The 14,315-nt window shown below is 33.9% G+C and overlaps 1 long non-coding RNA gene across 4 annotated transcripts in view; it reads left to right on the top strand.

Annotated features, from left to right (window-relative positions):
* The window catches only part of LOC141489768 (uncharacterized), an 81,482-nt gene that overhangs the window by 39,433 nt on the left and 27,734 nt on the right, over positions 1-14,315 (top strand). The window contains exon 2 of one of the 4 annotated variants that reach the window (XR_012468980.1): positions 11,155-11,242. The exons of the other annotated variants lie outside the window; for them this stretch is intronic. This is a non-coding gene — a long non-coding RNA (uncharacterized LOC141489768). The remainder of the gene's footprint in view (positions 1-11,154; positions 11,243-14,315) is intronic. 4 annotated transcript variants of the gene reach the window in all.

Consider the following 14,315-nt stretch of genomic DNA (forward strand, 5'->3'; position numbering starts at 1 on the left):
GTCTAACCCACACAGTCTGGAAACTAGAGTAGTGCTTTGCACATACTATTTAAGTAAATCTTTACTTAATCAAATTAGTCATATGTGAATTTGTATTTTTTTTCTATTTGATTTGTTTTTATAGTCTAGTCTTCTAAATTACAGCCTATACTCCTTAGAGACAGGAATCGGAACTTTGTTTATGCATTCTCCATTCAACAAATTTTTATTGAATATTTATAAGGCAACATATTAGGTAATCTGAGGTAAGCCAAAATAAGAATGAGACATGAACCTTGACCTCAACAAACTTAGGGGATATACAAATTCTCAAAAGGATCCATGATTTCATCAATTTAGGAGTTCCCTCTAATGATGTAGGTCCCAACCTTAACATTCCTGCTCATCCACTAAAGATATACCAGTGCTCTCTCTCTCCCTCTCTCCCTCTCATTCAATTCCTTGATGAAATCTTTTACTCTTGCTATTTTTGGAGATCCATGTTGGTTCTATGATGCAACATGTTCATACCCACCATGAATTTTTCCATTGTCCCTTGTGTGATTCTCATCATTAGCTTCGTGGAGTAATACCAGTTTTTTTTATAAGGTTTTTGCAAGGCAAATGGGGTTAAGTGGCTTGCCCAAGGCCACACAGCTAGGTAATTATTAAGTGTATGAGACTGGATTTGAACCCAGGTACTCCTGACTCCAGGGCCGATGCTTTCTCCACTGTGCCACCTAGCTGCCCCAATACCAGTTCTTACAAACATAACATAACAATAAAATGTTTATATTGAAAAGATGGATCTTTACTGTTATGGGAAGTCTGGATGATTTTCAATTTCATTAAAACAATACAAACTGTATTTCTCTTCCTATTCACTAGTAGTGCCAGATCACTGTTCCTATATATTATTTGTCTCAGATATACATGTTATTTGAAAAGATCCAATAGGTATTCTTTCAGATACATGTTTAAACATGGACAATAGACATTCTACCATTTTTATCTCTTATCTTTCAGAGATAAGCTAAACATCAAGTCATGAAAGTTTTGTTTTTGAGAGGCTCCACACTATCTTAAGGAATGTTAAAATTCCATAAAATATATCCTCAAAAAGGAGCTGGAGTACCACATGATTTACAGGGTATCATTCTTTGGCCTGTACACCCTGTGTATCCTCTTCATTTTTCTAAAATACCTCTCCTGATTTTTATTATCAGTGGGTCACTGAACAACACTGTTTCTGTTGTTTTATATATAATATATTATATATATATATATATATATATATATATATATATATATCTTCTAAAGAATCCTTATTGATCTTTATAAATGGATAGAAGAGACCTCTCATTGTAAAAGAGCCTGAAGGTACTATATTATTCTGTATAATCAATTTTTGATATCTTTTCAATAAACTTACAATAAAAAAACAATAAGATCTTACATTCTCTAATCTTTTAGTCAACTGTGAGATAGTGAAGATGTGTTCTATTATTGAATGTTGTCAATGGAAGCTTTCTTGTTCCTTTATCAAGTATACCCTCAATTTATGTATAGATCATCCTAATTTTAAAAAAAATATTTATGGATATAGAAGAATAAGCATTTAGTGTGGTTATTATGGATGTTTTCTCAGTCACTATTGTTTTTTATAGAATCAAGTAGATTCAAGAATTTTGCCATGCCTTTGGTTTCTTCCTATGCTTTATATACCATATAAATTGGTCCCTCAACACACACACACAACTGTATTTCCTCTAGCACAATATCTTCTTTATATAGTTGATGTAATCCAGCTGATTTTCCTTTTCTTTGCTCTCTTTAGTACCATCTCTATTTCCTTTTTAAGCACTTCAGGGACTGAGGCATTAGGGTCCAAGTGTGGTGTTTACACTTTTCCAGAGGTGAAAAAATAGTCTGTTGTCATAGTTTTTAAAAATCATTTCCAGTTTTATTCTGTACTCCTACTTCCATGTTCATCCCCAGATTTTCTTGAGATGACTTTCTTCAGGTGACTATCTTGCCAAGCTTTCTTCAGGTTGATTTTATCTTCAATGCTTTATGAGACAGTTTTGCTCATAAATGTCCATCATCCTTCTTTGTAAGATTTTACAGATAGTTTCTCTGCTAACCTTGGGCTGCCTGTGGAAGCTCTATTGATGGACTTTGTAAGAAAGTTAAGTGCATACTAAAGCATTCTAAAGAGTTCTTTTTGCCTCCCTGTTGGAGCAATTAATTTACTCTGGTATAGCTTCAGAATTCAATTATTAAATCAGTGTCTTTGTCATCTCTGTTGTCCATTTTCCATTTAAACTTTTTCAGTAGTTTGATTAAATGATTTAAGGTAATGTCTTCCTAATTGTATGCCATGTCTTCTATTCATTACAATTTTTCTTTTTGTTTATAATAAATTCTGATCTTAACTCTGATAAGTCAACGGTTTCTCTATGGATGGACTTGAGGATAACTTACACATCCGTATTAAATCATTTCCTGGCCACTAAAACATAGCAAATTTCATAGACTTTGATAACATGAAAACTATGCCAATGAAATGCACATTCTGACTGGTTCTACCATGTTGGAAAGGTTTAGAGTATGACCTCATAACTAGACTAAGGACCTGGCAAAACACAAAGGCACATTGCTAGTAAACAGACTTTCTTTTGATGACAGGTGTGATTTGTCAGGAATGCTTTATAATTGACTAAAAAGATAAGTGGAAAACAGGGAGATTGGTTTAATAAAAACAGGTAAAAGAAGTTTGTTTATGGATCTGAAGCAATAGACCAAAGATTATACTGCAGGGATGGAGGGGAAAGAATGAAATTACATAGATGCTGAAGTCAAAACTTGACTTGGCCTGTGTCCAAAAAAACAAAAACAAAACAATTGAAATTCACCACTTATTTTGAAAAGCCAACAGTCATTTTGCAAATGTCATTCTTTTTTGTCAGATAATTGTTTACTTTAATCTATTCTTCTTTTGCATATAAATATATGAAATGTACATTCAGAAAAAGGAATCAATCCCAAATAGACATGTATAATTTAATAACCCACAATAAGATAATAACATGATTATATTAGATCTTTTATTAGTTATATATGTGTATCTGTATTATTACATTTATTCCTCTCAACAACCATGTGGGGTAAATTCCAAAGGCATAATCCCTACTTCACAACTTAAGAAAGTAAGGCAAAGGGAAATTAAATCACTTGCCCAGGTTCATGCAGCAAAAATATTTTTGAAGTGAGATCTGATCCCTGGTCTTCCTGACTCGTGTGATCATAGTTCTATGACTGGAAGATTATCTTCTTCATACCTCTCTTAGTATACTGATCAGAACATTGATGCCTCAGAATTCCAACTTAACTTCCCATTGTCACACAGATAGTAAGCACCACAAGCAGTGAATGAACACACATCCTGTGATTCAAGCGCTCATGCCATTGCCACTGTCCTATGCTGTCTTTATGTATAGTGCTTAGACTGATCTTTGGTCTGCTAAAATGATCTGAAAAAATTTATTTAATCAGAGCTAGTATGTCTTTGAGAGTGTTGAAGTAGGAACAATTTGAAAAGTGTCTTGAGAGCGGGGATTGTTTTTGTCTTTCTTTGTATTGCTAGCACCACATCCATAGTAGGTACTTAATAAATGTTGATACAATAAAGGGAAAAAATAAGAATACCATGTTGATCAATGCATAGAATATCTTATGGCAGTCTGGGAAGATATATGGGCTAAACCTGTTCAATTATACATATATATATATATATATATATATACATACACACATACATATACATATATAAGTATGTATGGTTGTGTATGTGTGTATGTATGTGAGTTTGTGTGTATGTTTGGGGGAAGTTTGAATGCTGTGTCATTATAATTACTAGGCTGATCCCCAAGAAAAGTTAAGAAAATGTACTTCTTTCCCTTATTTGAAGAAGTAGAGGACTATGGATATGAAAAATCACATATATTGTCAGATTAAGGAAATATATTGTTTCTGAGAAACCGTTCCCCCCCCTCTTTCTTTCTCTCTCCCTACTCTTTATTAAGGGATTGACTGTCCAGAAAAGGAAAGAGAGTTCAATATCTTGGAAATAAAGATTAAAAAACAAAAAAATCAATAAAAATAAACATGTTTATAGAGAAAACATGCAGCTGAAAAATACAATAGAAATACAAAATACAAAAGAAACATTAAATATATCTACTTTGAAAAGATTTTTTCAAAAATATTTCTTTCAATTTTTTCAAAGTTTATAGATTTTTATTACTACTTTTCTATTCATAACTTTTATTTTTATTACTGTTCTCTAAGAGCATGATTGAAGGCTACTCGCAGTTTTAGACAACTGAACTTTGGAGTCAGAGGGATAAAGAATGTAGTCCTTTGAGGGCCAATGTGGTATTTTTTATAAATCCAAGAATTTAGATGGCTTTTCATGATTTCCTTCTTTTATAACAATATGTTTTCCAACCTCATCATTCTATCCTGTAATTGTACCTAGGACTTGATCTCAAGCACACATTGATTACAATGTTAACTAATTCTTGTCACCAATGTAAGGAAGAGAAACAGATCCCAGTAAGCCTGAAATATCAAGGCAGGGAGGATCTGATGGCGATCAAACTATGGTTATTCTAAATATCCAGACTTGTCTGAGGACTTGGGAAATCAGTTCAACCAAGGAGAAGATGGAAAGTAATATATATGCTAGTAGAATGGCTAGATCAAGCTAAAGAAATCTAAAAAGGAGGCAGCAGGAACCCAAAATGAATCTGGGGAGATGGTACAAACTAAGGACCCAGACATAGAGAAATGGGCTAATAGGAACAAGGACCCAGTCTTAGAAGTCAATCCCCAGACTCCAAGAGGTCTTAAGAATCAAGCATAGACAGCAAAAATCACATTGGTAACAGAGTTACTCCTAGATAGAGCAAAAATAAAATTGGATCTAGAATTCTGGGGTCTGTTTTCAAAAAACACTTTTGTTATCCAGTGTGACTGTACAACTTTCTGAGAAATCTATTTGAATTCCACCTGGTCTCTCAGCCTTTCACTATTATTGAAGCAAAGTGGAACAAGAAATCTGTGTGGCCACAGTCAGGTTTGGAAATTGTATCTCTCTGCATCCCTTTGAGCCTTTACATGTGAAATCATAAAAAATTGTGCTTTTGGGGGGGAGGAAGAGAGCACTGAAGGAAGGCAGAAGAAGGAAATATAAATGCTCTATTAAACATAGCTATTGTCCTAATAGAATTTAACTGTCTAATAGCAGTGAAGGCAACATTCATAGAGAACTAAAGTATGGATTAAAATATAGTAAATCTTGGAACTCAGAATATTATTAAAATTAAATATTCTTTTAAAATATATACTAAATGCAAGGGAAATTTGGTGGTGCAGTGGATAGAGTGCCCATCCTGGAGTCAGGAGGACCTGAGTTCAAATCCAACCACAGACATCCAATAATTACCTAGCTGTGTAATCTTGGGCACTTAACCCTATTGCCTTGCAAAAATAATAAAAAATGCTAATTTCCTTGAAGTTGTGGTATATCAATTTGATGAAACATTACTATACTATATGGAATGATGTATGTGAAGGATTCAAAGAAACAAAAAAGTCAGAGAAACTGATGCGGGAGAAAAGAGAATCAGGAAATCTCTAAATGCAATGACCAAAAAAATGTTAAGTCAAGATCTAGAGCTAGCAAAACTCTGGTGAGATTTAAGAGTCTTGGTTGGTGCCACACTTTCAAATTAAAAGAAAACAGCTTTCTTTTCTGTGAATGGTTGAGAAATTATTTTCAGGAAATGTTATTGGGGTGGGGAATACTTTTAGGGTGGTTGTTAGGAAGTGTTTGTTATTATCCAAATAAAATGAATCAATAATTTTTTAAAATTCGTTACAGATACAAAGTGTTATGAACTGCCCTTGGGTGTAAATCAATACAGACAATGTGAGAAAGGAAGATGTATTGGAGAGTACAGCTTTGAATTGTACTTTAAAGATTAGATAAGAATTTAACAAGAAGTGGAGAACAAAGGGAATAATGTAACTAGAGGCACAGAAACAGTATGAAGTACATTTGGGTCGAAAAAGTAGTTCAACTGGAGAGAAGCATGCATGAGTTCAATAATATAAGATAGGACTGAAAAAGTAGATTGGTGATAGATAATATAAAACCTTTAATGAATGCTAGGCAAAGAGCTTTAACTTTGTCTTATCGCCAGTAGGAAACCAGGGAAGATTATAGAGAAGAGTAACATGAGGAGATCTAGGTATTGGAAGAGCAGATATTTTTGTTGTTATTAGTGTCAGGCATGTAGAACAGAAGTTGCTTCTCTCTTAGATGCACAGAACACTTCTAATTCATAGGAATACCAGCAGAAGGGAGCAGAAGTCCCATAGAGGTAGGGCAGGTAGCAGAGTCAGGGAGATCCAGGAGAAAGTGGCACAGTGGAGAGACCAGCCTAGCAGTTAACAATCAGTTTGTAGTTCAGTAATAGTACTAGACCAACAGATTACAACAGCAATTCTGTGGAAGTGCTACTAGTGATGGAATGAGAGACAGAATAGTTCCAAATCAGATGCAATTCTAAAACCATGAATTGTCCTGGTTAGGTATATTTCCTGATTTGTATATTCCCCATATCACTCTGGCTCTCCCTGATTAGCCAATAATAGATCCCATTCCCACCTCATCATAGTTTGGGTTTTGGTGATTCAGAGGGAGTATAAATATCAATTGTTTCTGTTTTGGTTAGAAATTTTAAGTATTCTCCCCTCCCAGATTTGATTTTTCTTTCAACCAAGTAAAAGAAGTTATTTTTTGCCTCATTTTTTCCTAACCTTAATCATAGAATGGACATTGCCTCAAATGAACTGAGACCTAGGAAAGATTTTAACTCAAAAAGGCCAAGGTTTCCACTGCATCTGGGGCCATCTCTAGTCATCTTCATCTGTGTCTTGCCACTGAACCCATATAGCTCTGAAGGAAAGAGTAAGGCTAGTGACTTTGTACAGCCTTGTCTCCCTTAAATACAAGTCATTTGCAAGTCAAGACATAACCTTTCTGTTGTTATTGGTTCTCTTTGAGAATACAGGACAAAAAACAAAAATTATCTCTCACTTGTGATATAGGACTCCTTAGAAAATTATACATCTGGGTGGCTAGGTGGCGCAGTGGATAAAGCACCAGCCCTGGAGTCAGGAGTACCTGGGTTCAAATCCGGTCTCAGACATTTAATAATTACCTAGCTGTGTGGCCTTAGGCAAGCCACTTAACCCCATTTGCCTTGCAAAAACCTAAAAAAAAGTATACATCTTTGTGAATAGGGGAAATGTTTTCTGGCTCTCATTTTGCTATGCTGTTGAAATATCTTTTGTCTTGAACTAATATGGACTCTGGTTGATCTAGTAAAAGAAATATTGCTGGGGGCTCATGAGTTGTGGTTTTGCTTGAAAGTTATTCAATGTATGCCTCAGTATATGCCTGATTGAAGGAGTCCAAGCTATGTATATTTAAAGGATCAATAGCTTTCATATTAGTCTACATATGAAAAGTATGTTGAAAATGAAGAAAATTGTAGTAAGACTTAATTTAAGATTACTACAATCGTCTAAGACCCCCACTAAAGTGAAGGCAGTGGGGACAAAGGTAAAAATTCATATTTTTGATCCTTGAAAATACTAGAAGTAGGGTTAAAGGAACATTTCTTAAAAAGTTCCAATATTTCAACATAGGAGATGAGTTTAATTTTACCATCAATAGAAAGGGAACAGGTTTAAAAGAAAAGAATAGATTTTGGTTATAGATTTTGGTTATTTTAGAAGTATTATGATCATCTAGGCAACAAATTCTTGTAAGGAATTGTATTTGTAGGTCCTAAGCTCAGAAGGAAGACCAAGACTGGACCCAACAGTTTGGGAACTGAGGCACTGTGGTCAAAGCTTTCAAAGTAAGTAATACTTCATTAGGATGATATAGAAAGCAAAAAAGAATGGGATGAAGGAGGGAACCTCTTTTGGTGCCCCATGTTTCTTGGAAACATCAATTTTTAGTGTGCACAAAAGTCGGTAAGTGTGTGTCATTAAGTACAGAGAAAAGTAGTGATCTCCAGAAGTTCTAATATAACCAAAATCACATGTATGAGATGAGAAAGATCAAAAAACATTGCAATTACCACCATAAGACCAAGTTTTATCAATTTTTACCTTTGTCCCACTGCCTTCACTTTAGTAGTGGTCTTTGACGATTGTAGTAATCTCAAATTGTCTTCCTACCTCAGTTTTCTCCATTTTCAATACATAATTTTCAATACAATAATTTTCATATGTAGACAGTTTAGTTGAACCATTATGGCAGGACCTATGACTTTGAGCAAAATGAATAAATTCTTTTCTGAACTTAATAAATTAAAGGATGTAGGAACTTAATAAATTCCAGTTATTTATCCATTTGTTTGTTTATCCATGCATTCATTTCTTCATTCTTGTCTTCCTCCAGTAAAATATAAACTCCTTGGAATAGGATTTGTTTCATTTTTTTGGTACTTTTTTCGGCTCATAGCACAATCAGTACCTGGCACATGAAAGGCTAAATTTTTGTTTGATCAACTAATTCATTTATTCATTAATTCATTCTAGTTAAAAATATTTTATGTTGTTAATCAAGTGGAGTAGGGAAAAGAATTGGAACAGTCCTCAAAGGCTATCTAATACAACCTCCCCCACCCCCTGACATTTTGACAGGTGAGGAAACTGAGGCCCAGGAAGGTCAAGTAACATATCCAAAGTCATCCAGGTATCAGAGGTCTATTGCTCTAGGTTCACATATTTTTCTAGTGCCATGATAAAAGTGTTGGATTTAGGCACTGATAAGCTGGGTTCAAATGCAAGCTGTTCTTACTACCTCTACTACCTCTCTACTACCTTTGAGCAAAATCTCCAAAGTTCTGTAAAATATTAACTCCTAAAATCCTATCTAACTAAATCTAAGATTCTGTGATGTCCTTTGAAGTTAACAATGTATTTTGATCTGCATCCTTAATAGAATAAAATTGGTTGAACTAAGTGTGTTGATCGGAGGGATACGTGACTTTTCCAGTATCTCTCTTCGTAGCCAGTAGTGTGAACTCTATTACTGGTTCTTGAACTATATTTGAGTGAGTTTTGGCCCCTTAGTCTCAGAAATAGCTTTCAAATTTGTTTCCGTAGCTCCACCCCAATACAGAAATCACTGGAATTCTCTCCCTACACTGAAAGGTAGCCAGCTTGTGGGGTGAAATAAGATTTTTCAGGGAAGAAAATGAAGAGTCTCTTTTATAGTAGAAATTATATAGGGAATTAGTTCTATTGGAAGAACACAATTATCCAAAATAGAGTTTGGCCTGAGCAGTAATCTAATGCTTTTGAAAAGTACTCCAGAAATTCTTATAATCTAAAGTGGTCAAGGGAAATTCTGGTTTTACAACTTATCTCAGCAGTGGGGAATAGATTCTGCAGAATTGTTTAAACTGTGGTACCCCAGGAAATATTAGTTTGAAATTAAAGATCTAAAATAGACCTTTGAAATCCAGAGATTACAGGAGAAACAAAAGTTCATTTTGGTTGATGGGTAGGTAGTGTTTAATTACAAATTGCCCAGTATTTCAATCATTTAATTTTTATGTTTTCCATATTCTAGAACATGCCTAAGTCTTCAATGTGTTTCTTTTGCTTTCTTCTAACTCTATCCCCCCCTTACCTCAAGAAACAGCAATAGGTCCTCATAATCTGAAAATTAATTGCTAACAATTTTTGCCAGGGAGTTAAGACCTTGGGCCATCTGGTCTTTTTCCAGCTTTACCTCCTCTTCACATGAAGGTACATAGGGTGTACTCTATCCTTCAGCCAAATTGGATTCATCATGCCCCAATCAGACTCCCCTGTTCTTTTACCTGTTTCCTCCCCCGAATCATCAATCCCCATTTTTCACTGATGAAATCCAAAGCATCTTCTAAGGCTCAGATCAAGCACTATTCCTTCCAATTCATCAGTTTCTTATCTCTGATTGCTGAAATCCATCCCATCCTTTAAGGTTCAGTTCAAATTATGCCCTTTCCAATTTCCAACTGATCTCTTTCATTTCATACAAATATTTCCTCCCCCAGAGAGGGTTGTTAAACATTTACCAGCCTATCTCTCTGTCTCTCTCTGTCTCTCTCTGTCTCTCTGTCTCTCTGTATCTCTGTCTCTGTCTCTGTCTCTCTCTCTCTCTCTCTCCCTACCTATCTATCTACCTATCTACTATCTATCTATCTATATCCATCTATCCATCCATCTATCTATCTATCTATCCAGCTAGGTGTGACAGTGGATAGAGTGCCTCATCTAGAATCAGGAAGACCTGAGTTCAAATCTGATTTTAGACATTTACTAGATGTGCGACCCTGAGTAGGTCACTTAACTCAGTTTTACTCAGTTTCCTCATCTAAAATGAGCTAAAGAGAAGGAAATGGTAAACCACTCCATTATCTTTGCCAAGAAAACCCAAATGGAGAAGACACAACTAACAACAATATCCTCTGTATTTAAAACTTTGTATATAGATATGTGCATATATTATTTCTATATATATGCAAATATTTGAATATAATTATATATTAAAATATTTATTTTATATATGTCATATTATATATATGCACTATATGTACATAGTTATTTTGCATTGTCACCTCATTAAATTGTGAATTCTTTGGGAGCAGGGACTGTTTTTTTTTTCTTTCATTGAATCCCTAACAAACAGTGACTGGAATTTGTTGACTGAGTACTGTGAGGAAAGCTCTTTAAACTGTAAAGCATCTTGTTGCTGAAGTGATAATGTTAATTATTATATAGATACTATAAATATTGAATGAACAAAAGGAAGAATGGTTGGCCAATTATTTTCTATAAACTTAAGCTGTCTCTTTTAACCTAATAAGTATATAATAGAAAAAACCAAGGTCTAAATTAATTTCTTTCTTCTCATTCCTAGTTTAATTGCAAATGTAGAAACAACTAAAAGAATAATTTAATATCCTACTTATCTAAAAGTATTATCTCACTTTACCAATGCTTTCTATAGATCTCCACTTCTCTTTCTTTTTTTTAAAGGAATAAATATTGCTATCTCCATTTTACAGTTGAGAACAGCTGAGGAAAGCAAGAATTACACAAGATATTGTGCAAGACCAAACCATCAGTAAGTGTTTGAGGTTAGATATGAATTCAGGTCTTTCTGACTCCAGGCCCAAGTCTTTATCCATTGTGCCACCTATCTCCCCCCCTTCCTAAATTGTTCCTGAGGCTCTTTCAGGGTGTCCACACTTTTTTTAAAGAAAGATTTTTATTTATTTTGATTTTGGTGTCCACATTTTAAAAACAGTGCTAAGATATTTTAGCTTAATAAGTATAATCAATCTAGTGGGATTTTGTTGTTGTTCATGTTGTTTTGGTCATGACTCTATCTGGGGTCTTTTTGACAAAGATATTAAAGTGATTTGTCATTTCCTTTTCCACATCATTTTATAGATGAGAAAACTGAGGCAAACAGAAGTAAGTGACTTTTTCAGGTTCACACAGCTAGTGTCTGAGGTCAAATCTTAATTCAGGTCTGATATTTTATCCACTGCGCTACCTAGATGTCTTCAACACTGATGTCAAAGACAACAATGACAACAATAACAGTAACTATAACAAGTTGTAAATAGTGATGTAGTGTGAGAGCTGATTGTTAAGTTTTTAGTGTGAACATTGATACCCTAGAAATAGACAAATGCTACAAATTGTGTCTTGATTTGATGTTTTGTTGATTATTTATTTTTAAGAAAGTGATGAAAATATTAATATTACAGATTAAATTTGTGCTTTTTCTAAAATTGCTTTCTAAAGAGTGGTTATTAAAACATCCTAGCATACATGCGGACATAAACCTCATAAACAAAAGTCCTTAGGCTAGTCTTCAATAATTACTTAGAGATCAAAAAAATTGAGAGCCTATGATTTTAAAAAAGGGATCACTAAAAGACTGAAGAAAAATGAAGCATGTATAGTAATAAGCACAAACTAAAAACTCACTCTGGAGGCATTTTTGTATCAAAAAGGATTTTTTGGTTTAATATTATAACTGTTAAGAGGTGATAAGAATTTATGAATCTATCCTTTTCTCTAAATGAATTACATTTAATGACAATTCTTAAAGAAGCTTCAATTCTGCTTTTTTTATAATTCCAAATAATGTTACTAGGAAACACCTAATAAAGTATTAACATTAAATATATTGGATGCCCCAAAAGTGGATTCAATTTTTATTATAATTTCTAGAACAAAATAGAGGTTATAACCCAAAATCTCAAGATTATGAATAATCTTAATTACTGAATAGTCCACAGTTTAAAGGATATTTTGGAAGCTTGGGATAAAAATCACACTTTGATTTTTGGTGAAATGTTCACTCCCCAGCTTGTCAACAAATTCCTTGAAAGATAATTCTCTTGTTCTTTCACACTGGCAACTGCCTTGTGCCAGAGAGGAAGATTTTATAGTAGGGTATTCAAGCTATCCTGGGACTCTGGTTGTCAAACATATTTAAGATATGATTCTTGTCCAGCAGTCTTAAGTTGAGTCTTCTGGGTGAAGATAATGGTTTACATAGATTAATTGTATGCAGGCTGAGAAGTGTATCTTAGGCAATGACTCCATAGTGGGCTAAAAGATAAAATTCCCATTTGTGGTGTTTTATACTGGCCGTCTTTGACATAACTAACTCATGCCTATATGGTCCTTGTAAATCACAGATATAATGAGTGGAAGATAGCAGCCCACTTAGCTGTTGAATGAAGTAAGTGTTTCTTTGCTTGAAACTGAAGGGTAGCATATTTGCTATCTCATACCTTATGATATAAAGTTGAAAGAGGTCTTTCATTTTTATCTGAGAATGTAAAATGAATGCTTAAAGAGTTACGTGTACATTCTTCATGTTTTACAAGTCTTGTCTTTATGTATTTTGGTTGAATTTTTATAATTGCTTTGCAATGTAGAGTTGTCATTCAGAGAACCTTTAAAGCTACGTTTTCTTCTAGCAAGTGAAATGTCTTAATAAAATTAATAAATAATAAATAGTAGTATCTTATAGTATCTATTGCTCCTAGTAAGTTATAAGGTTATTAGAATATTATCTGCCATTGAAAATATCCATAAAAGAAAGTCTGTCTGGGCCCCTCTCATGTTTTCATCAAGGAAGTTCTTAATCCTATACAGACCATTCTCATAAAGATCTTATAAAAATGAAAACTCAGCCCATATATAATTAGATGATTAAGTCATCTTGGCTACTTTTTTAATTTTATGTGTTTTGTAGAAGTACCTTCTCTTCCTCAGTTTTGATTTTATCTACAAATTTTCTTGGATTTATGTGGTTTAGTTGAACATCACACCAAATCCTATGGAGATTGATTTTTTCCATCATTGTTTGTGAGGTGAGAGTGTTCTCTTCCTAAAACATTTATACATACATACATATATACATACATACATACACATATATGTGTGTATGTGTGTATGCATACATACATGTATGTATAAAATATAAAAGACTTTCAGATGAATTGACTAAAGAGATAATTATGCTCAGCTATGAGCTGATTATATCGATAAGAGATGTTAAAAACAGTGATATATATTCACCAGAAGTTTTCACCATTGTCAAAGAAGATGTCTTCAATAAATTCCAAGAGGAAGTATCCCCTATTTTCTTTATGATATAGTGAGAGTTTTCTTGTGTAGGTAAGGTTCTCTAAATGTTCATACCCACAAATTACATCATTTTTCACAATAGGAGAGGAACTTGTCTAACCATGTACAATAGAGAAGAAAGTGGATGAAAAAAAATCATATTGCCTGGATGATGTGATGTCATAGGAGAAAATGATTACATTTGACCTCAGAGAACCTAGGTCTGAATCCTGACTTGAGGGTCATGCCCTACATGACCTTGGAAAAATCACTTAACCCTTCTTGAAGTTTAATTTCCTCATTTGAAAAATGTTGAACTCTAAATTCTGTAGTCTCATATTCAAAGTCTTATGATCCTTAAGTCAAAGAAAGTGACCATCACTGAAGAAGCCTGAAAGTAAGATAGGGGAGTGTCTTTTTTGTTCAGAACAAGATTTCTAAGTCTATAATTTATGGCCAACTAGCATCTGAAAAGGGAGTTGTTTCTTGCAGAGTTGAAACCTAAAAGAAGGAAAGAATGGGACCTCTTCTAGGGAATGAAT

This window comes from Macrotis lagotis, chromosome 5 (assembly GCF_037893015.1).
Source record: "Macrotis lagotis isolate mMagLag1 chromosome 5, bilby.v1.9.chrom.fasta, whole genome shotgun sequence".
NCBI classification, from domain to species: Eukaryota; Metazoa; Chordata; class Mammalia; order Peramelemorphia; family Peramelidae; genus Macrotis; species Macrotis lagotis.